At 45.5% G+C, this 24,483-nt stretch overlaps 1 protein-coding gene across 4 annotated transcripts in view; it reads right to left on the bottom strand.

The window, feature by feature from the left end:
* The window catches only part of CPO (carboxypeptidase O), a 104,130-nt gene that overhangs the window by 53,964 nt on the left and 25,683 nt on the right, over positions 1-24,483 (bottom strand). The window contains exon 1 of one of the 4 annotated variants that reach the window (XM_083154213.1): positions 14,277-14,328. The exons of 1 other annotated variant lie outside the window; for it this stretch is intronic. The gene's annotated coding sequence lies outside the window, so the exon portion shown is untranslated. Of the gene's footprint in view, positions 1-5,193; positions 5,475-11,913; positions 12,067-14,276; positions 14,329-24,483 lie in introns of those variants that run through there. 2 more of the 4 variants (XM_083154216.1, XM_083154214.1) reach the window with 2 other exon arrangements.

The raw sequence follows: 24,483 nt of genomic DNA on the forward strand, positions 1-24,483 counted from the left end.
TGACCTTTTAACCTTACGGAGTTGGTGTCAGTGTCGTTATTTGTAGATAAGGTGTTTGTGTCATTTATTTCTAGGCATAAGTGTTAAGTAATGGTATGAATAGCAACAACATAATTCAATAGGCGCCTTATAGGCCCCAAACTGTATATACAGGCACCATAACATATGTATAAGGCCCCATACTGTACATACAGGTACCATAACATATGTATAGGCCCCATACTGTACATACAGGCAACATAACATATGTATAAGGCCCCATACTGTACATACAGGTACCATAACATATGTATAGGCCCATACTGTATATACAGGCACCATAACATATGTATAGACCCCTTACTGTATATACAGGCACCATAACATATCTATAGGTCCCATACTGTATATACAGGCACCAAAACATATGTATAATGCCCCATACTGTATATACAGGCAACATAACATATGTATAGGCCCCATACTGTATATACAGGCACCATAACATATGTATAGGCCCCATACTGTACATACAGGCAACATAACATATGTATAGGCCCCATACTGTATATACAGGCACCATAACATATGTATAGGCCCCATACTGTATATACAGGCACCATAACATATGTATAGGCCCATACTATACAGGCAACATAACATCTCTATAGGCCCCATACTGTATATACAGGCACCAAAACATATCTATAGGTCCCATACTGTATATACAGGCAACATAATATATATAAATATATGCCCCATACTGTATATACAGGCAACATAAAATATATATATATATATATATATATATATATATATATATATATATATATATATATATATAGGCCCCATACTGTATATACAGGCACCATAACAAATGTATAAGGCCCATACTGTATAGCATAGTTGCCTACCCTCCTGCATTCTGCAGGAGACTCCCTGAAATAGCAGCAATCTCCCTCTCTCCCTCATTAGTCTAGCAATCTCCCTTATGTCACCTAGCCCACATTACACTGTTACATCTTAGTTACCTCCCCTCCTGCATTCTGCAGGAGACTCCCTGACATAGCAGCAATCTCCCTCTCTCCCTCATTAGTCCAGCAATCTCCCTCATGTCACCTAGCCCACATTACACTGTTACAGCATAGTTACCTTCCCTCCTGCATTCTGCAGGAGACTCCCTGAAATAGCAGCAATCTCCCTCTCTCCCTCATTAGTCTAGCAATCTCCCTCATGTCACATACAGGCACCATAACATATCTATAGGCCCCATACTGTATATACAGGCACCATAACATATCTATAGGCCCCATACTGTATATACAGGCACTATAACATATCTATAGGCCCCATACTGTATATACGGGCACCATAACGTATGTATAGGCCCTATACTGTATATACAGGCACCATAACATATCTATAGGCCCCATAATGTATATAAAGGCACCATAACATATGTCAGGGTTGCCTACCCTCCCGGAATGGCCGGCAGGGAAAAATCAGGTCGCCCTCCCGGTCCCCTTGAAAGGGTGGCAATCCTCCCGCATATCCTCCCCAGCTCCCGCGATGTGTCCCTTGGCGGGGGGTCCGCAGGTAAAATGCAGCGATCGCGGCAATTTAGCCCCGCCCCCCGCAGTGCAATGACTGAAATACCGGCATTGCACGGTGGGGGGCGGGACTAAAATGCCGTGACGCTGTAGACATGCCCCCAACAGGGCATCATCTGTGTGGCCACGCCCCCGGACCGCCTCTTTTTCCAGTCCTGGAAATGGCCCCGCCCCCCTGCCTGACAGAGCTGGCTGCCCTCTCCCGGAGAGGGCAGCTCAAAAGTCGGTAACTATGACATATGTATAGGCCCCATACTGTATATACAGGCAACATAACATATGTATAGGCCCCATACTGTATATACAGGCACCATAACATATGTATAAGGCCCATATTGTATATACAGGCACCATAACATATGTATAGACCCCATACTGTATGTACAGGCACCATAACATATGTATAAGGCCCATATTGTATATACAGGCACCATAACATATGTCTAGGCCCCATACTGTATATAAAGGCACCATAACATATGTATAGGCCCCATACTGTATATACAGGCACTATAACATATGTCTAGGCCCCATACTGTATATAAAGGCACCATAACATATCTATAGGCCCCATAATGTATATACGGGCACCATAACGTATGTATAGTCCGCATACTGTATATACAGGCAACATAACATATGTCTAGGCCCCATACTGTATATACAGGCACCATAACATATCTATAGGCCCCATACTGTATATACAGGCCACATGCTGTAAATACAGGCACCATAACATATGTATAGGCCCCATAATGTATATACAGGCACCATAACATATCTATAGGCCCCATACTGTATATACAGGCACCATAACATATCTATAGGCCCCATACTGTATATACAGGCACTATAACATATCTATAGGCCCCATACTGTATATACGGGCACCATAACGTATGTATAGGCCCTATACTGTATATACAGGCACCATAACATATCTATAGGCCCCATAATGTATATACAGGCACCATAACATATGTCAGGGTTGCCTACCCTCCCGGAATGGCCGGGAGGGTCACGGAAATCAGGTCCCCCTCCCGGTCCCCCGGAAAGGGTGGCAATCCTCCCGCATATCCTCCCCAGCTCCCGCGATGTGTCCCTTGGCGGGGGGTCCGCAGGTAAAATGCCGCGATCGCGGCAATTTAGCCCCGCCCCCCGCAGTGCAATGACTGAAATACCGGCATTGCACGGCGGGGGGCGGGGCTAAAATGCCGTGACGCTGTAGACATGCCCCCAACAGGGCATCATCTGTGTGGCCATGCCCCCGGACCGCCTCTTTTTCCAGTCCTGGAAATGGCCCCGCCCCCCTGCCTGACAGAGCTGGCTGCCCTCTCCCGGAGAGGGCAGCTCAAAAGTCGGTAACTATGACATATGTATAGGCCCCATACTGTATATACAGGCAAAATAACATATGTATAGGCCCCATACTGTATATACAGGCACCATAACATATGTATAAGGCCCATATTGTATATACAGGCACCATAACATATGTATAGACCCCATACTGTATGTACAGGCACCATAACATATGTATAGGCCCCATACTGTATATACAGGCACCATAACATATGTCTAGGCCCCATACTGTATATAAAGGCACCATAACATATCTATAGGCCCCATAATGTATATACAGGCACCTTAACATATGTATAGGCCCCATACTGTATATACAGCACCATAATATATCTATAGGCCCCATACTGTATATACGGGCACCATAACGTATGTATAGTCCGCATACTGTATATACAGGCAACATAACATATGTCTAGGCCCCATACTGTATATACAGGCACCATAACATATGTATAGGCCCCATACTGTATATACAGGCACCATAACATATCTATAGGCCCCATACTGTATATACAGGCACCATAACATATCTATAGGCCCCATACTGTATATACGGGCACCATAACTTATGTATAGTCCGAATACTGTATATACAGGCAGCATAACATATCTATAGGCCCCATAATGTATATACAGGCACCATAACATATGTATAGGCCCCATACTGTATATACAGGCAACATAACATATGTATAGGCCCTGTACTGTATATACAGGCACCATAACATATCTTTAGGCCTCGTACGGTATCTATAGGCCCCATACTGTATGTAAAGGCCCCGGACTGTATGTATAGACCATGTACTGTATGTATAGGCCCCATAACATATTTATAGGGCCCATACTGTATATACAGGCACCATAACATATGTACAGGCCCTGTACTGTGTATATACAGGCACCATAACATATGTATAGGCCCCATACTATATATACGGACACCATAACATATCCCATACTGTTCCATACTGTATATACATGCCCTGTGCTGTATGTATAGGCCCCATACTGTTTATACAGGCACCATAACATATGTATAGGCCCCATACTGTACATACAGGCATCATAACATATGTATAGGCCCCATACTGTATATACAGGCACCATAACATATCTATACGTACTGTGTATACAGGCACCATAACATATCTATAGACCCCATACTGTATATCCAGGCACTATAACATATCTATACGTACCGTACTGTGTATACAGGCACCATAACATATCTATAGACCCTGTACTGTATATACAGGGACCATAACATATCTATAGGTCCCATACTGTATATACAGGCACCATAACACATCTATAGGCCTTGTTCGGTATCTATAGGCCCCATACTGTATATACAGGCCCCATACTTTATATATATGTCCCATACTGTTCTGTAATGTACATACAAGCACCATAACATATCTATAAGCCCTATACTGTATTTACAGGCACCATAACATATCTATAGGCCCCGTACTGTGTATACAGGCACCATAACATATCTATTGGCCCCGTACTGGGTATACAGGCACCATAACATATCTATAGGCCCTGTACTGTATATACAGGCACCATAACATATCTATAGGCCCTGTACTGTATATACAGGCACCATAACATACCTATTGGCCCCGTACTGTGTATACAGGCACCATAACATATCTATAGGCCCTGAACTGTATATATACAGGCACCATAACATATCTTTAGGCCTCGTACTGTATATACAGGCACCATAACATATCTATAGGCCCTGTACTGTATATACAGGCACCATAACATATCTATAGGCCCTGTACTGTATATACAGGCACCATAACATATCTTTAGGCCTCGTACGGTATCTATAGGCCCCATACTGTATATGCAGGCCCAGTACTTTATATATATGTCCCATACTGTTCCGTACTGTACATATAAGCACCATAACGTATCTATAGGCCCCATACTGTATATACAGGCACCATAATATATCTATAGACCCCTTACTGTATATACAGGCACCATAACAGACCTATAGGCCCCATACTGTATATACGGGCACCATAACGTATGTATAGGCCCCATACTGTATATACAGGCACCATAATATATCTATAGGCCCCATACTGTACGTGCCAAGTTTTCTCTGACATCTGCCGCAGCCCAGTCAGCGCGGTGACATTAATGTCAGAAACTTTTATCCAAGCGATTCCCATCATATTCTGGTAACAAGGGGTTAACAGTGACACCAGATGTTTACCTGATAAAGCCGCAGCCACTTGACCTCTTCAGCCTGTCACCAGGATAGGGGAGGCCGGGGCCCGCCGCCCGCAGTCTTGTGTGCTTAGCTCCATGTTAATGTGCTGGTTACCCACGATGCTCGGGCAGCTGATGTCAGCGCATCGCCGGGGTCCCTGGAGCGTGTCTGAGCGGAGCCCATTATAGTGACGATTTAAAGACAGGTTTTTTAAAAACAATAGTGACAGAATTAAACAAATGAATGGTGCGCATGGCCAGGCCCTCAGCAGATCTGTTCCCAACAAAAGACAATGGGCATATGGGGAACGGCACGCTTTAATTAATCCAATGATCCCTTATTAAAGCTGCAGCCACACTTACTATGCTTTAACTGCACGGAAGCACTGCGAGGCGGGAAAGCACGTTACCGTAAACACACGTTATTTGTAAGTTAGACTTTTTTATTTTTTATAAATACTAATAATAATAAACACCTCATTAAGATAATTTCCGAAATGTGCAGGACAAATAAAAGAGGGATAGAGATTGCACTAACAAAAGAAAAGAAAAAAATTGCAGGCGTGTCAGGACCACATCCCTGTAAGGGTTGCCGCACCCCGTTGCACCTTAGACTGCGGACGCAGCTTCAGGCTCGCGCACTGGCGTGTATAAACAGATCGGCAAAGAACACGATCGATCTAAGATTGTTGCAGAATGCACATGAAGCTGAATCAGGCCCATAGTCAGGATTTCACTGCATCTATATAACACAGAGGGGTTCATTAACGACTTGTTGGAGCACGCATCGTTAATGATATAGGAGGTCTATTCAGACCTGATCGATGTCCGGAGAATTCACAAGGCAGCCTATTATTGACTGTGCGTGCATATGGATCGTACCATGGTCTGTAGGCCTGTCAGCCAAAAATTCCAGCGAAGCCAGAGTTTGATGGTGGAAACTGGACATACATGGGAGTGTCAACAGTAGGTGTGCCGACATGTTTGCAAGGAAGTCATGTGATGTCAGCTTCACCCCAATCAGCCTGATTCTATCACAGCCGCTGAGTAAGTCCTGGGCTACGCACAGACTGCACACCCTGGGGAATCATTACATGGTGAGCGGCTGTTATCTGGGAGTGTCAGGTAATACGCAGGCGTGGCCAGGTGTGTGAGGGGAAGTCATGTGACATCAGCTCCGCCCCCGATCAGCTTGATTCTATCACAGCCGCTGAGTAAGTCCTGGGCTACGCACACACTGCACACACTGGGGAATCATTACATGGTGAGCGGCTGTTATCTGGGAGTTTCAGGTAATACGCAGGCGTGGCCAGGTGTGTGAGGGGAAGTCATGTGACATCAGCTCCGCCCCCGATCAGCCTGATTCTATCACAGCCGCTGAGTAAGTCCTGGGCTACACACACACTGCACACACTGGGGAATCATTACATGGAGAGCGGCTGTTATCTGGGAGTGTAAGGTAATATGCAGGCGTGGCCAGGTGTGTGAGGGAAAGTCATGTGATGTCAGCTCCGCCCCCAATCAGCCTGATTCTATTACAGCCGCTGAGTAAGTCCTGGGCTACGCACACACTGGGAAATCATTACATGGTGAGCGGCTGCAATCTGGGAGTGTCAGGGATAATGCAGGTGTGGCCAGGTGTGTGAGTGGAAGTCATGTGACATCAGCTCCGCCCCCAATCAGCCTGATTCTATCACAGCCGCTGAGTAAGTCCTGGGCTACGCACACACTGCACACACTGGGGAATCATTACATGGGGAGCGGCTGTTATCTGGGAGTGTCAGGTAATATGCAGGCGTGGCCAGGTGTGTGAGGGGAAGTCATGTGATGTCAGCTCCGCCCCTGATCAGCCTGATTCTATCACAGCCGCTGAGTAAGCCCTGGGCTACGCACACACTGCACACACTGGGGAATCATTACATGGTGAGCGGCTGATATCTGGGAGTGTCAGGGATAATGCAGGTGTGGCCAGGTGTATGAGAGGAAGTGATGTGACGTCAGCTCCGCCCCCGATCAGCCTGATTCTATCACAGCTGCTGAGTATGTCCTGGGCTACACACACACTGCACACACTGGGGAATCATTACATGGTGAGCAGCTGTTACCTGGGAGTGTCAGGTAATATGCAGGTGTGGCCAGGTGTGTGAGGGGAAGTCATGTGACCTCAGCTCCACCCCCGATCAGCCTGATTCTATCGCAGCCGCTGAGTAAGTCCTGGGCTACGCACAGACTGCACACACTGGGGAATCATTACATGGTGAGCGGCTGATATCTGGGAGTGTCAGGGATAATGCAGGTGTGGCCAGGTGTGTGAGGGGAAGTCATGTGATGTCAGCTCCGCCCCCGATCAGCCTGATTCTATCACAGCCGCTGAGTAAGTCCTGGGCTACGCACAGACTGCACACACTGGGGAATCATTACATGGTGAGCGGCTGTTATCTGGGAGTGTCAGGGAATACGCAGGCGTGGCCAGGTGTATGAGGGGAAGTCATGTTACATAGTTACATAGTAGGTAAGGCTGAAAAAAGACTTGCGTCCATCTAGTTCAACCTGGTATAGATATCCATTGCTGATTTGGTTGGTTCTGGTATTTTACAGACAAATTATATTTCTTATTTGTACCCATGGATGTTTTTCTCCAGTAAATGTTTGTCCAACTTTGCCTTGAACGCATTTAATAAGCCAGCCGTTACCACCTCTCTGGGAAGAGAGTTCCAGAGTTTGACTGTTCTGACCGTAAAGAAATTCTTTCTACTAGCTGAATGAAATCTTTTTTCTTCTAATCTATACTCATGCCCTCGCGTCCTAGATTCCTTTCTAGTAGAAAATAGGGTGTGTGACAGTTCCTTATATTGGCCCTTGATATACTTGTACATGTTGAGCATGTCCCCCCTTAAACGTCTCTTTTCTAATGTAAATAGTCCCAAATTGCTTAATCTCTCCCCGTAGCTTAAATTCTCCATTCCCCTAATAAGCTTTGTTGCTCGCCTTTGGACTTTTTCTAATTCTATGATGTCCTTTTTATAGTGTGGGGCCCAGAACTGTACTCCGTACTCTAGGTGAGGTCTCACCAATGCTTTATATAGTGGCATAATTACCCTTGAGTCCCTAGTTTCCATTCCCCTCTTAATACATGCCAGAATTTTGTTGGCCTTTTTTGTAGCTACATTACAATGGGCACTACATCCTAGATTGCTGTCTATTTGGACTCCTAGATCCTTTTCAAGTATGGAATTACCCAGTTCCTCTCCGCTAAGGTTGTAACTTGCACACTGGTTGTGTCTCCCAAGGTGCATAACCTTACATTTATCTACATTGAACCTCATCTTCCATTTTTTTGCCCACTCATCTAGAATTGCAAGATCATTTTGAAGCATGGTGACATCTTCTGGTGATTTGATGACTTTGCTAAGTTTTGTATCGTCCGCAAAGATGGATACATTGCTGAGTAACCCTATCCCAATATCGTTAATAAAAATGTTAAACAAAATGGGCCCCAAAACCGAACCCTGGGGCACGCCACTTAGTACCGGTATCATATCTGATACGGCACCATTCACAACCACTCTTTGTTCTCTATTACATAGCCAATTCCCTACCCATCTGCAGATATTTTCACCCAATCCTAGGTTCTCCATTTTATTAATCAATCTCTTGTGTGGGACAGTATCAAATGCTTTAGCAAAATCTAGGAAAATCACATCTACAGCATTTCCATTATCGAGGTTTTTGCTAACCTCTTCATAGAACCCTAGTAGATTAGTTTGGCATGAACGATTTTTCACGAACCCATGTTGGTTAGTACTGAGTAGAAGGTGATGATCTAAATATTCCTGGATACCATCCCTTAAAAATCCTTCAAATAGTTTACCCACAATTGATGTTAAACTAACGGGTCTGTAATTAGCGGGATCTTCCTTTTTTCCTTTTTTGAATATTGGCACTACCTCTGCTATTCTCCAATCTTTTGGTACTATACCTGACGATAGTGACTTGCTAAAGATATAATGTAGGGGGGTAGCTAGTTCATCCCTTAATTCCATTAATACCCTCGGATGAATCCCATCTGGCCCTGGTGACTTATTTGTTTTGAGTTTGCTTAGCCTCAGTATTAATTCTTTCGGCGTGAAATCCACAATGAGATCTGGCTTATTTGTCCCGTTTGTGGTAAATGTTCGTTCCACAGTCTGCTCTCCCTTAGTAAATACTGATGAGAAGAACTCATTTAACAGTTTTGCTTTTCCCTTGTCCTCAGTAACACTTTTTCCACTAGTATCAGTTAATGGGCCTATGTTTTCCTTAATTAAACGTTTACTATTTATGTATTTAAAAAATTTCTTTGGGTTGTTTTTGCTTTCAGTGGCTATGTGACAACAGCTCCGCCCTCGATCAGCCTGATTCTATCACAGTCGCTGAGTAAGTCCTGGGCTACACACACACTGGGGATTATTACATGGTGAGTGAGTTGTGAATGTATTTGCAGCTATTTACTGATCCGACTGATTTTTGCAGCCTTGCGCAGGGCAGGTTTTCACTCTGGCGGGGAGACTAACTGATCACAGGGTTCAGCAATATTGCAGAGCAGCAATCAAGTATAAATAACCCCCAAAGTGTGTAAACTCTAGACGATATGTAGGGATCAGAGGCGTAACTAATAATTGTGCGCCCCCCTGCCGAAAATGCAGGGGGGCGCCCCCCCCCCCTAAAAACAAAACAAAACAAGCAGCGGGGAGCCGTGGCGCGGGGGGGGGGGATTGAGGGGAGAGAGCGTGTGTGTGTGTATGTTTGTGTGTGTTTGTGTGCGTGTGTATTTTACCTTGGGCCGCATCCGTCCACGCCGGGTCCCGGCTCTCCCGGCTATTGCTGCTAACGAAAGTGACACTTGGAAAATGGCTGCCCCCATACAGCAGACGAAAAACTGTCTGCGGTATGGGGGCAGCCATTTTCCAAGTGTCACTTTTTGTATCAGTGAGAGCAGCGCTGCGGCAATAGCCGGGAGAGCTGGGACCCGGACGGTGCACACAGGCAGCCAGACAGTGACTGTCGTCCCGCAGCCCCCCCGGCGCCCACATACCCTCAGCGCCTCCCCGCCACGGCGGGGGCTGCGGGACGATAGTTACGCCTCTGGTAGGGATATATATAGGGACGATATGTAGGGATATATATATAATATTGCTATTGTGCCTATTGTTAGCAAAAATCATCTAATGTGTACGCAACTTTACACTTTATTTATATGGTGCCACAAGTGGTCTGCAGCGCCGCACAATGACAGAAGCAGGAACATGACAGCATTACAGTCCGACCAGCACAACATTAAGGATGGCTCTGACGTCCTTGTTAACCGTAACGGCAGGTGTTGAACTTCTAAGGCGCCATCTCCCCGCATTCACCTGAGGTTCTTGACAGTGGGTATTAATGTGTTTCTGATTCCGTAAAATGACAGCCTGCTCTGTGGCCCCTGAAGCGCGCATCGCACCAGACTTACATGAAGGTGCAGACCCCACTGCTGCAAGTCACCGTTTACAGTGACTGAGACTGAAAATGGGAGCCAGCCAACCAGACAATGGCGTAGAAATAGCTCCCGGCCTCCCGCAGACCCCACAGGGGCTTGGAGGTGCTAGGTAGCGGGGGTCTTGCGGGGGTTATCATACCTCCCAACATGACACTCTCCAGGAGGGACACAATGCTCTGTTCCTGGACTTCCCTCTGAATGTATGATTACCATCACCTGTTTTGAGCAGGTTCCTTGCTAAGAAAGGTGTTTAACCACAGGTGAGAGTAATGTTGGGAGGTATGGGCTATTGCTTCTTCTCTGCCTGGACCTGCAGATACTTGTCTACAGTCTTGTGGTGCATGCTCCCATTGAACATGACCCTACACAAATGGCCGCCTCCTCACAGGAGACAGGGATGCTAGAGGAGGTGTCGGAGACAAAGTATGGTAAAACAAACCTTCCCTCGTGTATATAGAAGTCCCCAGTGACAAACTGTGCAAAATGCGTGGGTAGAATGCTGGGGTGGTCACCGTCCTGGATGTTGCCTAGCAACAACAAAAAAAATAATGCCGCCATCACTAGATATTTAGAAAAATAAACAAAGCAGACTTGACTACAGCAACGGATCAAGAATGTCACCCCTCAAAAAATCGGGTCCCATTAGCTTGGAGCGGCGTAACATCACCACCGCAGCGGGAGGAGCTGGTGCCTTGGGGAGGGGGGCGGGGGGAATGGGTCGTGGCAGATTCCATGTGGTCTGAAATTTGCAGAAAATGGCCCTTTAAAAATGGCGTATTACCTACTGGACCGCTAACATCTGGGAGCACAATGCAGGCAGCACTACCCAGAAGTGCCAGGAGAGCTGGTGCACTGTGAACACCTACTGTATCCCTGAAAATAAGTATGTGACCCTTGGAGAGACCATGTAACCCCTGCCAATGAGCATGCACCTCCTGCCAATGAGCATATAACCTTTGGCAATGAGCATGTAATCCCTGACAATGAGCATGTAACCCCTGGCAATGAGCATGTACCTCCTGCTAATGAGTATATAACCCTTGGCAATGAGCATGTAACCCCTGGCAATGAGCATATAACCTTTGGCAATGAGCATGTAATCCCTGACAATGAGCATGTAACCCCTGGCAATGAGCATGTACCTCCTGCTAATGAGTATATAACCCTTGGCAATGAGCATGTAACCCCTGGCAATGAGCATGTACTCACCTACCCCGGGGATTCGCTCATCGCAGCTCCTGGAGGGCTGTTGGTCCTCGGGGGCCCCTGCTGCTGTGAGATCCGAAGCTGTAAAGTGAGCTGCTGCAGACCAGCCAATGATGAGTTCACGGAGGCCACAGCCGAGTGGCTGAACGTACAAGCAGAGCGTCCCAGCTGCATAGTATTAGTCCACACCAGCAAGCACTGCGGCCACCCTGAGTCCTGGTTGCCTAGTAACCTTGGAACCATTGATCAGAGTGGCAGCGCTGGCGCAGTGTCCCATCGCCTGGCAATATTATGTAATACATACAGAGCCCTGAGAAGGAAAGGACAGAGCACACAGGCTGCATGGCAATGAGCGTTATTATTATTACCATGCATGTCACTGTGTGCCCTGTTTAAGCCTCCAACCACACAACCTGATGTCACGCAGTGCGCCCATCCCAAGGCAAATATTGAGGAAAAGGGAAAAAAGAGCCAGCAGGGACCTTATGTTCTTCAAAAAGCTAATTAACAAATGTGGGGTTTATGTACTAAGTCTTGGAGAGAGATAAAGTAGACAGATATTGCAGACCAGTAAGTACAGGTAGTCAATGAAGAGAGTAAACCAAAAGACTGATTAAAGGTGGAGAAACGCGTCAAGGCTGCGCCAGTCTGCTGCTCTCCACGGTGCTTGTAACACCCACTGTTTAGCTGTACCACTGAATGCTGGATCACACACGTGCCATGCTGGATGTATGTACAGTAACACACACTCCGAGCCGACACACACGCCATGATGGATGTATGTACAGTAACACACACTCCGAGCCGACACACCTGCCATGATGGATGTATGTACAGTAACACACACTCTGAGCCGACACACACGCCATGCTGATGTATGTACAGTAACACACACCCCGAGCCGACACACACGCCATACTAGATGTATGTACAGTAACACACACTCCGAGCCGACACACCTGCCATGCTGAATGTATAATGTACAGTAACACACACTCCGAGCCGACACACCTGCCATGATGGATGTATGTACAGTAACACACACTCCGAGCCGACACACCTGCCATGATGGATGTATGTACAGTAACACACACTCCGAGTCGACACACACGCACCATGCTGGATGTATGTACAGTAACACACACTCCGAGCCGACACACCTGCCATAATGGATGTATGTACAGTAACACACCCCCCGAGCCGACACAGGTGCCATGCTAGATCATGCTAGATGTATGTACAGTAACACACACCCCGAGCCGACACAGGTGCCATGCTAGATCATGCTAGATGTATGTACAGTAACACACACTCCGAGCCGACTCACACGCCATGCTGATGTATGTACAGTAACACACACCCTGAGCCGACACACGCGCCATGCTGGATGTATGTACAGTAACACACACTCCGAGCCGACACACACGCACCATGCTGGATGTATGTACAGTAACACACACTCCAAGCCGACACACCTGCCATGATGGATGTATGTACAGTAACACACACCCCGAGCCGACACAGGTGCCATGCTAGATCATGCTAGATGTATGTACAGTAACACACACTCCGAGACGACACACGTGCCATGCTACATGTATGTACAGTAACACACACCCGAGCCGACACACGTGCCATGCTACATGTATGTACAGTAACACACACCCCGAGCCGACACATGTGCCATGCTACATGTATGTACAGTAACACACACCCCGAGCCGACACATGTGCCATGCTAGATGTATGTACAGTAACACACCCCGAGCCGACACAGGTGCCATGCTAGATGTATGTACAGTAACACACACTCTGTGCCGACACACGCGCATTGCTGGATGCATGTACAGTAACACACGGTGGGGGTGTCAGTAAGTCAAATGACGTAAATAATCACAGTAAGTATTTCCCTTTGGCAGAGACTGGAGTCTACATAACCAGTAGGGGGCGCTAGGTGACTGCCTTCTCCACAATGCAGCAGATGAGCCAGGCAGACAGGGAGACGGAGATGCTGAGATCTTTTGTTACTATGTGAAAGCATGAAGGATGCTGTGTTTATATATTCTATATATGTATACATGTACTGCGCCCCGACATGGATCAGCTGTCTGTCTGTCTATCTATCCATCTCATATCTATCTATCTATCTATCTATCTATCTATCTATCTATCCATCCATCTTGGATCTTAGCTCTTCCTGATGACATGACAGCACACATGCACAGTTACCAGAGCTGCATGTAGTCTCCATGTTCCAGCGTGTGTCGGTACCTGGCCGGCAGCGTACAGTATATGGTATCAGACGTAGGGTATATACAGTAGATGTCTCTGAGCTTACAGTCTGCAGATGACAGCGTGGAGGCTTACCCCGTATCTCAGCAGCGCAGCCAGCCTGTGTCAGTCACCTCTCATGTGCCGATGCTGGATGTACTGTATGCCCTCGTGTTTTATATACTGCACTCTATATTTATTTATTTATTTATTTGCAGTTTCTTATATAGCGCAGCAGATTCCGTTGCGCTTTACAATAGTAAACAGTGATAAAACAAACTGGGTAACAACAGACAGACATGGAGGTAGGAGGGCCCTACAGAAGCACCATCAGATGCAGCGATCCTCGGACAGGTACTTTCCGCAGCCGGCGATTGCTTTAATAATTCCTATACCGGAATCGCCTGCGATAAGTCGCGGCCTGGCGTGCCATTCAGCACGCCACATCGCAGCAAAGGTTGGCGTGGCTATTTCCATGTGTGTCTAAGGAGAACGGGGACTGGTTTTACTGATGGTAATAAAACAATGGTCCGTTTGACCGAGAATGAACATAATTTAAAAGCGGCAATCATTTACAAGGCAAGCCAGGTTGTTTGCCGCTTTAAATTGGGGTGTGGTATGGCGGTCCGACAGGGGGGATTCCGACGGTCGGGATTCCGATGGTCAGTATCCCAAAGGCAGAATACCGACTGCCGGTGCTGCGCTCGCCACAGGTTCTATTCTCCCTCTATGGGGTTCGTGGTCCCCCACAAGGGAGAATAGCCCCTGTGAGTCGGGATACCCCCTGTCAGAGCACTGGCAGTTGGTATTCGGACGTTGGGATCTCCCCCGTTGGGCAGTAACCTGGAACCCTTAAAATTGGACCCTACTCAGAGAACCTGGTGCAGTCCTGGCTTCTCGCACCGTGTTACATTTACTCCCATGTGTTAGTGACACAATGTGAGCATAGTCAGCTTCACACCTGATCAACACAGGAAAAGATCGACACAAGAAAATGTCAACATGGGGTTTTCACTTTTCCCTAAGCACGTAGACCCCCAATTAGTGTACCACGTCATTTACCATCCCCAATCATCCACGTGGATAATAAAGTATAAAAACATTCATTAAAAAAAATACCCCAAAAAATACCCCAAAACTCATGTATTTGCACATATCTAAAAACTTACTGATGATCAACACGGCCGACAGGTTGACATGGCTGAGGTTGACACATGAAAGGCTGTTTCATGTGTCAACCTCAGCCATGTCAACCTGTCGGCCGTGTTGATCATCAGTAAGTTTTTAGATATGTGCAAATATATAAAAATAGAAGATAAACATAAAGCATATAATCAACAGGACTGTGACAATAAATAATGAAAGTCTCACTGCAGAGTCAGCAGTGTCAGCAGCAGCGTCAGCAGCGTCAGCAGCAGCAGCAACGCGTTTCACCGCTTGCTCGGCCCAGTCTTGCTTTTACTGGATAGGTGACGACACCACAGGAGGCGCACTTTGCCGGTGCGGTGCTGCTTATGAATAGTGATTTAGGCACTGTTACCATCTCCCCCAATACAAGGCAGAGGCGGAAGCGTTCCCGATCGTTTCTGCTTGTTCTAGGAATTATCTCTTTATGGGTCTAATTCAGCAAATGCATGCGATCAAATAGACGCCGCCCAGATAGAAAGAATTGCGCAGATCCATTAGCAAAATCCGAATCATCGGACAGTTTTCAATCAAACTACGACTGCTATTTGTATGGATTTTGTTTGCAATATGCGCAATGCACAGTGCGAACGCTGCGCACGCCCAATCAATAACTGTAATAATAATGACTGTACAGGGCTTTGGGTGCTAATGCACGTGTGATACAGGGGTAACACTATGCACAGAATTCATTGCAGCCTGACCTTGGCTGTCTGTAAATTAACTGAATCTTAAATCATCTCAGCAAGGTCAGCACCTGCTTAGCTGCACCCCCAGGAATTGGCAAGGGAACATAATTAGCATCCCTACAGGAGAGTCCAGTATATATAGAGGGCATTCTACACTGGAGAGACCTCAGACCGGTATATACTGTAGATGGCATTCTACACAGGAGAGTCCAGTATATAGAGGGCATTCTACACTGGAGAGACCGGTATATACTGTAGATGGCATTCTACACAGGAGAGTCCAGTATATAGAGGGCATTCTACACTGGAGAGACCGGTATATACTGTAGATGGCATTCTACACAGGAGAGTCCAGTATATAGAGGGCATTCTACACAGGAGAGTCCAGTATATAGAGGGCATTCTACACAGGAGAGACAGTATATAGAGGGCATTCTACACAGGAGAGACCGGTATATACTGTAGATGGCATTCTACACAGGAGAGTCCAGTATATAGAGGGCATTCTACACTGGAGAGACCGGTATATACTGTAGATGGCATTCTACACAGGAGATTCCAGTATATAGAGAGCATTCTACACAGGAGAGTCCAGTATATAGAGGGCATTCTACATAAGAGAGACCAGAATATACTGTAGATGGCATTCTACACAGGTTAGACCAGTATATAGAGAGCATTCTACACAGGAGAGTCCAGTATATAGAGGGCATTCTACACAGGGGATTCCAGAATATAGAGAGTATTCTACACAGGAGAGTCCAGTATAAAGAGGGCATTCTACACAAGAGAGACCGGTATATACTGTAGATGGCATTCTACACAGGAGAGTCCAGTATATAGAGGGCATTCTACACAAGAGAGACCAGTATATAGAGGGCATTCTACACAGGAGAGTCCAGAATATAGAGGGCATTCTACACAAGAGAGACCGGTATATACTGTAGATGGCATTCTACACAGGAGAGTCCAGTATATAGAGGGCATTCTACACAAGAGAGACCAGTATATAGAGGGCATTCTACACAGGAGAGTCCAGAATATAGAGGGCATTCTACACAAGAGAGACCGGTATATACTGTAGATGGCATTCTACACAGGAGAGACCAGTATATAGAGGGCATTCTACACAGGGGATTCCAGAATATAGAGAGTATTCTACACAGGAGAGTCCAGTATAAAGAGGGCATTCTACACAAGAGAGACCGGTATATACTGTAGATGGCATTCTACACAGGAGAGTCCAGTATATAGAGGGCATTCTACACAAGAGAGACCAGTATATACTGTAGATGGCATTCTACACAGGAGAGTCCAGTATATAGAGGGCATTCTACACAAGAGAGACCGGTATATACTGTAGATGGCATTCTACACAGGAGAGTCCAGTATATAGAGGGCATTCTACACAGGAGAGTCCAGTATATAGAGGGCATTCTACACAGGAGAGTCCAGAATATAGAGGGCATTCTACACAAGAGAGACCGGTATATACTGTAGATGGCATTCTACACAGGAGAGACCAGTATATAGAGGGCATTCTACACAGGAGAGACCAGTATATAGAGGGCATTCTACACAGGAGAGACCAGTATATATAGGGCATTCTATACAGGAGAGTCCAGTATACATAGGGCATTCTACACAGGAGAGACAAGCATATAGAGGGCATTCTACACAGGAGAGTTCAGTATGTATATATATATATATATATATATATATATATATATATATATATATATATATATATATATATAGGGAAAGAAAGGATGTATGGCGCCACTTGTGTCTTTAGACTGTGCAAATAATCTGGTAAGAAATTAGTGTATACTGGTACCCTTTTATAGAAAAGGGATGTCAGCTAACCTCTAAAAATGGGCACCTTGGTAAGGGGTGTCACAGAAAACAATTGCAATGGTTTGGATAGAGGTAAGCGACAATAAATACCTGTATAATACACAGAAAGCTTTTTATAATAAAAAAGTTTTATTTAACATAAAAAAGTGCACAATAGCACTAAAAATGGAGAACAGACAAAAACATGCTTAATATAGAAAAAACACCAAAGTAAAAAATGCGAAATATTTTAAAAAAAGGCCTACATATGATGTCGCTAAAAAATGGGGAGGTAAATATATTAGGAGATTTAAAAATAAAGGACTTATCTTAATGGAGGAGTCAGCAGGCAGTACCCAACGCGTTTCGTCTAGGAGACTTGAAGAAGTCTCCTAGACGAAACGCGTTGGGTACTGCCTGCTGACTCCTCCATTAAGATAAGTCCTTTATTTTTAAATCTCCTAATATATTTACCTCCCCATTTTTTAGCGACATCATATGTAGGCCTTTTTTTAAAATATTTCGCATTTTTTACTTTGGTGTTTTTTCTATATTAAGCATGTTTTTGTCTGTTCTCCATTTTTAGTGCTATTGTGCACTTTTTTATGTTAAATAAAACTTTTTTATTATAAAAAGCTTTCTGTGTATTATACAGGTATTTATTGTCGCTTACCTCTATCCAAACCATTGCAATATATATATATATAGATATAGATATATATAGAACTATATAACATTCTACACAGGAGACCAGTATATAGAGGGCAGGAGACCATTCTATACAAGAGAGACCAGTATATAGAGGGCATTCTGCCCAGGAGAGACCAGTATTTAGAGGGCATTCTACACAGGAGAGACCAGTATATAGAGGGCATTCTACACAGGAGAGACCAGTATATAGAGGGCATTCTACACAGGAGGGACCAGTATATAGAGGGCATTCTACACAGGAGAGTCCAGTATATAGAGGGCATTCTAAACAGGAGAGACCAGTAAATAAAGGACATTCTATACAGGTAAGACCAGTATATAGAGGGTATGCTATACAGGAGAGACCAGCATATAGAGGGTATGCTATACAGGAGAGACCAGTATATAGAGGGTAATCTATACAGGAGAGACCAGCATATAGAGGGTAATCTATACAGGAGAGACCAGTATATAGAGGGTACGCTATACAGGAGAGACCAGTATATAGAGGGCATTCTATACAGGAGAGACCAGTATATATATATATATATATATATATATATATATATATATATATATATATATATATATATATATATATATATATATAGGGTATGCTATACAGGAGAGACCAGTATATAGAGAGTTTTCTATACCGAAGAGACCAGTATATAGAGGACATTCTATACAGGAGAGACCAGTATATATAGGGTATGCTATACAGGAGAGACCAGCATATAGAGGGTAATCTATACAGGAGAGACCAGTATATAGAGGGTACGCTATACAGGAGAGACCAGTATATAGAGGGCATTCTATACAGGAGAGACCAGTATATATATATATAGGGTATGCTATACAGGAGAGACCAGTATATAGAGAGTTTTCTATACCGAAGAGACCAGTATATAGAGGACATTCTATACAGGAGAGACCAGTATATTTAGGGTATGCTATACAGGAGACCAGTATATAGAGGGTAATCTATACAGGAGAGACCAGTATATAGAGGGTACGCTATGAAGGAGAGACCAGTATATAGAGGGCATTCTATACAGGAGAGACCATTATATATAGCGTATGCTATACAGGAGAGACCAGTATATAGAGAGTTTTCTATACCGGAGAGACCAGTATATAGAGGGCATGCTATATAGGAGAGACCAGTATATAGAGGGTAAGCTATACAGGAGAGACCAGTATGTAGCGGGTATGCTATACAGGAGAGACCAGTATATAGAGGGTAAGCTATACAAGAGACCAGTATATAGAGGGTATGCTATACAGGAGAGACCAGTATATAGAGGTTATGCTATATAGGAGACCAGTATATAGAGGGTATGCTATACAGGAGAGATCAGTATATAGAGGGTATGCTATACAGGAGAGACCAGTATATAGAGGGTATGCTATACAGGAGAGACCAGTATATAGAGGGTATGCTATACAGGAGACCGGTATATAGAGGGTATGCTATACAGGAGAGACCAGTGTATAGAGGGTATGCTATACAGGAGACCGGAATATAGAGGGTATGCTATACAGGAGACCGGTATATAGAGGGTATGCTATACAGGAGACCGGTATATAGAGGGTATGCTATACAGGAGATACCAGTATATAGAGGGTATGCTATACAGGAGACCGGTATATAGAGGGTATGCTATACAGGAGACCGGTATATAGAGGGTATGCTATACAGGAGACCGGTACATAGAGGGTATGCTATACAGGAGACCGGTACATAGAGGGTATGCTATACAGGAGACCGGTACATAGAGGGTATGCTATACAGGAGACCGGTACATAGAGGGTATGCTATACAGGAGACCGGTACATAGAGGGTATGCTATACAGGAGACCGGTACATAGAGGGTATGCTATACAGGAGACCGGTACATAGAGGGTATGCTATACAGGAGACCGGTACATAGAGGGTATGCTATACAGGAGACCGGTATATAGAGGGTATGCTATACAGGAGACCGGTATATAGAGGGTATGCTATACAGGAGACCGGTATATAGAGGGTATGCTATACAGGAGACCGGTATATAGAGGGTATGCTATACAGGAGACAGGTATATAGAGGGTATGCTATACAGGAGACCGGTATATAGAGGGTATGCTATACAGGAGACCGGTATATAGAGGGTATGCTATACAGGAGACCGGTATATAGAGGGTATGCTATACAGGAGACCGGTATATAGAGGGTGTGCTATACAGGAGACCGGTATATAGAGGGTGTGCTATACAGGAGACCGGTATATAGAGGGTGTGCTATACAGGAGACCGGTATATAGAGGGTGTGCTGTACAGGAGACCGGTATATAGAGGGTGTGCTATACAGGAGACCGGTATATAGAGGGTATGCTGTACAGGAGACCGGTATATAGAGGGTATGCTGTACAGGAGACCAGTAAATAGAGGGTATGCTGTACAGGAGACCGGTATATAGAGGGTATGTTGTACAGGAGACCGGTATATAGAGGGTATGCTATACAGGAGACCGGTATATAGAGGGTATGCTATACAGGAGACCGGTATATAGAGGGCACGATATACAGGAGACCGGTATATAGAGGGTACGCTATACAGGAGACCGGTATATAGAGGGCACGATATACAGGAGACCGGTATATAGAGGGTATGCTATACAGGAGACCGGTATATAGAGGGTACGCTATACAGGAGACCGGTATATAGAGGGTACGCTATACAGGAGACCGGTATATAGAGGGTACGCTATACAGGAGACCGGTATATAGAGGGTATGCTATACAGGAGACCGGTATATAGAGGGTATGCTATACAGGAGAGACCAGTATATAGAGGGTATGCTATACAGGAGACCGGTATATAGAGGGTATGCTATACAGGAGACCGGTATATAGAGGGTATGCTATACAGGAGAGACCGGTATATAGAGGGTATGCTATACAGGAGACCAGTATATAGAGGGTATGCTATACAGAAGACCAGTATATAGAGGGTATGCTATACAGGAGACCGGTATATAGAGGGTATGCTATACAGGAGAACGGTATATAGAGGGTATGCTATACAGGAGAACGGTATATAGAGGGTATGCTATACAGGAGACCGGTATATAGAGGGTATGCTATACAGGAGACCGGTATATAGAGGGTATGCTATACAGGAGAGACCAGTATATAGAGGGTATGCTATACAGGAGACCAGTATATAGAGTCTATGCTATACAGGAGAGACCAGTATATAGAGGGTATGCTATACAGGAGACCGGTATATAGAGGGTATGATATACAGGAGACCGGTGTATAGAGGGTATGCTATACAGGAGAGACCAGTATATAGAGGGTATGCTATACAGGAGACCAGTATATAGAGGGTATGCTATACAGGAGACCAGTATATAGAGGGTATGATATACAGGAGACCGGTATATAGAGGGTATGCTATACAGGAGACCGGTATATAGAGGGTATGCTATACAGGAGACCGGTACATAGAGGGTATGCTATACAGGAGACCGGTACATAGAGGGTATGCTATACAGGAGACCGGTATATAGAGGGTATGCTATACAGGAGACCGGTATATAGAGGGTATGCTATACAGGAGACCGGTATATAGAGGGTATGCTATACAGGAGACCGGTATATAGAGGGTATGCTATACAGGAGACCGGTATATAGAGGGTATGCTATACAGGAGAGACCGGTATATAGAGGGTATGCTATACAGGAGACCGGTATATAGAGGGTATGCTATACAGGAGACCGGTATATAGAGGGTATGCTATACAGGAGACCGGTATATAGAGGGTATGCTATACAGGAGACCGGTATATAGAGGGTATGCTATACAGGAGACCGGTATATAGAGGGTATGCTATACAGGAGACCGATATATAGAGGGTATGCTATACAGGAGACCGGTATATAGAGGGTATGCTATACAGGAGACCGGTATATAGAGGGTGTGCTATACAGGAGACCGGTATATAGAGGGTATGCTATAAAGGAGACCAGTATATAGAGGGTATGCTATGCAGGAGACCAGTATATAGAGGGTATGCTATACAGGAGACCGGTATATAGAGGGCATGATATAAAATACACCTGGCAAGGTTCTGTGGCATCTGCATGTTGTCCCAAAGAGAACAGTGCCAAAATGCTGTAATAATACTCCACGGTACTTGTGTATTTTGGCGGCGGCCATCGCATCGCATACCATAAGTATGCATAATGGTATGCGATGCGACGCGATATCGCGCGATATTGTACAATGCCATACAATTTTAAAATTGTATGACATTGTATATGGCATACAATGCCATACAATGCGATGCGATTAAACATTGTATAAGCCACCGAGCCCGAAGCGTGGCGAGCGCAGCGAGCCCCGCGAGGGGACGCGGATACCTATGAAGGCCGCGAGGGGACTCCGATACCTGTAAAGGTATCCGCGTCCCCTCACGGGGCTCGCTGCGCTCGCCACGCTTCGGACTCGGTGGCTCATTGCGCTCGCCACACTTTCTATTCTCAACTCCACGCCGACGTGGATAGTGGGGGTATGAAAAGGTCAGAGGACGCGTACCGCCGCCCCTCGCGGCCTCGCTGCGCTCGCCACGCTTCGGGTTCACGTTTATAGTGGGGGGTGGCGTGGGGGTGCATTTAACATTGTAAGCACCCATTACGGTGCTTAAAAGCACCCTTTAGGGTGCTTATACAATCTTTCATCGTATAGGGGGCAAAAATCGCGTCGCATCGCATTGCATGCCATCGGGTGCATGGCATGCGATGCGATACGATTAAAACATCGCACGATGGAAATCGGGGGCGCCGCTATAATACACAAGTACCTACTCCACTGCTATGTATACTAAATGGTAACACTACGCAGAACAGTCTATGGGTTATTACCGCCACGCAGGGGCGGAACCAGGAGAAAATGACAGGGGGGGCACCATGATAGGAGAGGGGATGGGAGGGGGTGTTAGTGGTGCCAGTGTACATGCTCAGAGAGCGGCGAGAGACAGGAGGAGAGCAGAGAGAGGGCGGGAATGGGATTAAAAGTAGGCCCTGGCATTTAAAATACACCTTGGCGTCGAAAGTGAAGGATGTAGTTCTGTGCGCGCCTTAGGCACGCGTGCTCGGGAAAAGGTGTGTGGACACTCAAAAGGGGGCGTGTCCTTGAGTGTAGTGTACCGAACCATATACCACTTCTTCAGATTATGCAACAAAATACAAGACCCCATTATACTTACCCCTTACACATAGGGGGTTATTTTGGTTCACTCTTTCTGACAAATTCCTTCTTAGATGGACAAAACGATGTGCACTGCAGGGGAGGGGGGGGGGGGGCAGATGTAACATGTGCAGAGAGAATTAGATTTGGGTGAGTAATTTTGTTTCTGTGCAGGGTAAATAATGACTGCTTTATTTTTACACTGCAATATAGATCTCACTTTGAAGTAAAACCCCACCCAAATCTAATTCTCTCTGCACATGTTACATCTGCCCCACCTGCAGTGCACATGGTTTTGTCCATCTAAGAAGGAATTTGTCAGAAAGAGTGAACCAAAATAACCCCCATAATGCCAAAAGGAATGAGCCAAAATTCACATACTGCCACACGGATGAATCTAAAGTTCACAATATGCTTAATAGCGTGCATCCAAAATTTGCACCGTAATGCCCATTACATATTAAGCCACACACCATAATGCCTATTAAAAATGATGCTACATAAGTGCTGCTTACCTACATGCTCATTGTCAGGGGTTCCATGATCATTGCCAGGGGTTCCATGTTCATTGCCAGGGGTTCCATGTTCATTGCCATTTGGGATTACATGCTCATTGCCAAGGAGGAACACATGCTCGCGGAAACTGGGGGACAGCCGCCGCTGGGGAG

The sequence above is a fragment of the Crinia signifera genome, chromosome 7, assembly GCF_055691185.1.
Source record: "Crinia signifera chromosome 7, ASM5569118v1, whole genome shotgun sequence".
Classification (NCBI taxonomy): Eukaryota; Metazoa; Chordata; class Amphibia; order Anura; family Myobatrachidae; genus Crinia; species Crinia signifera.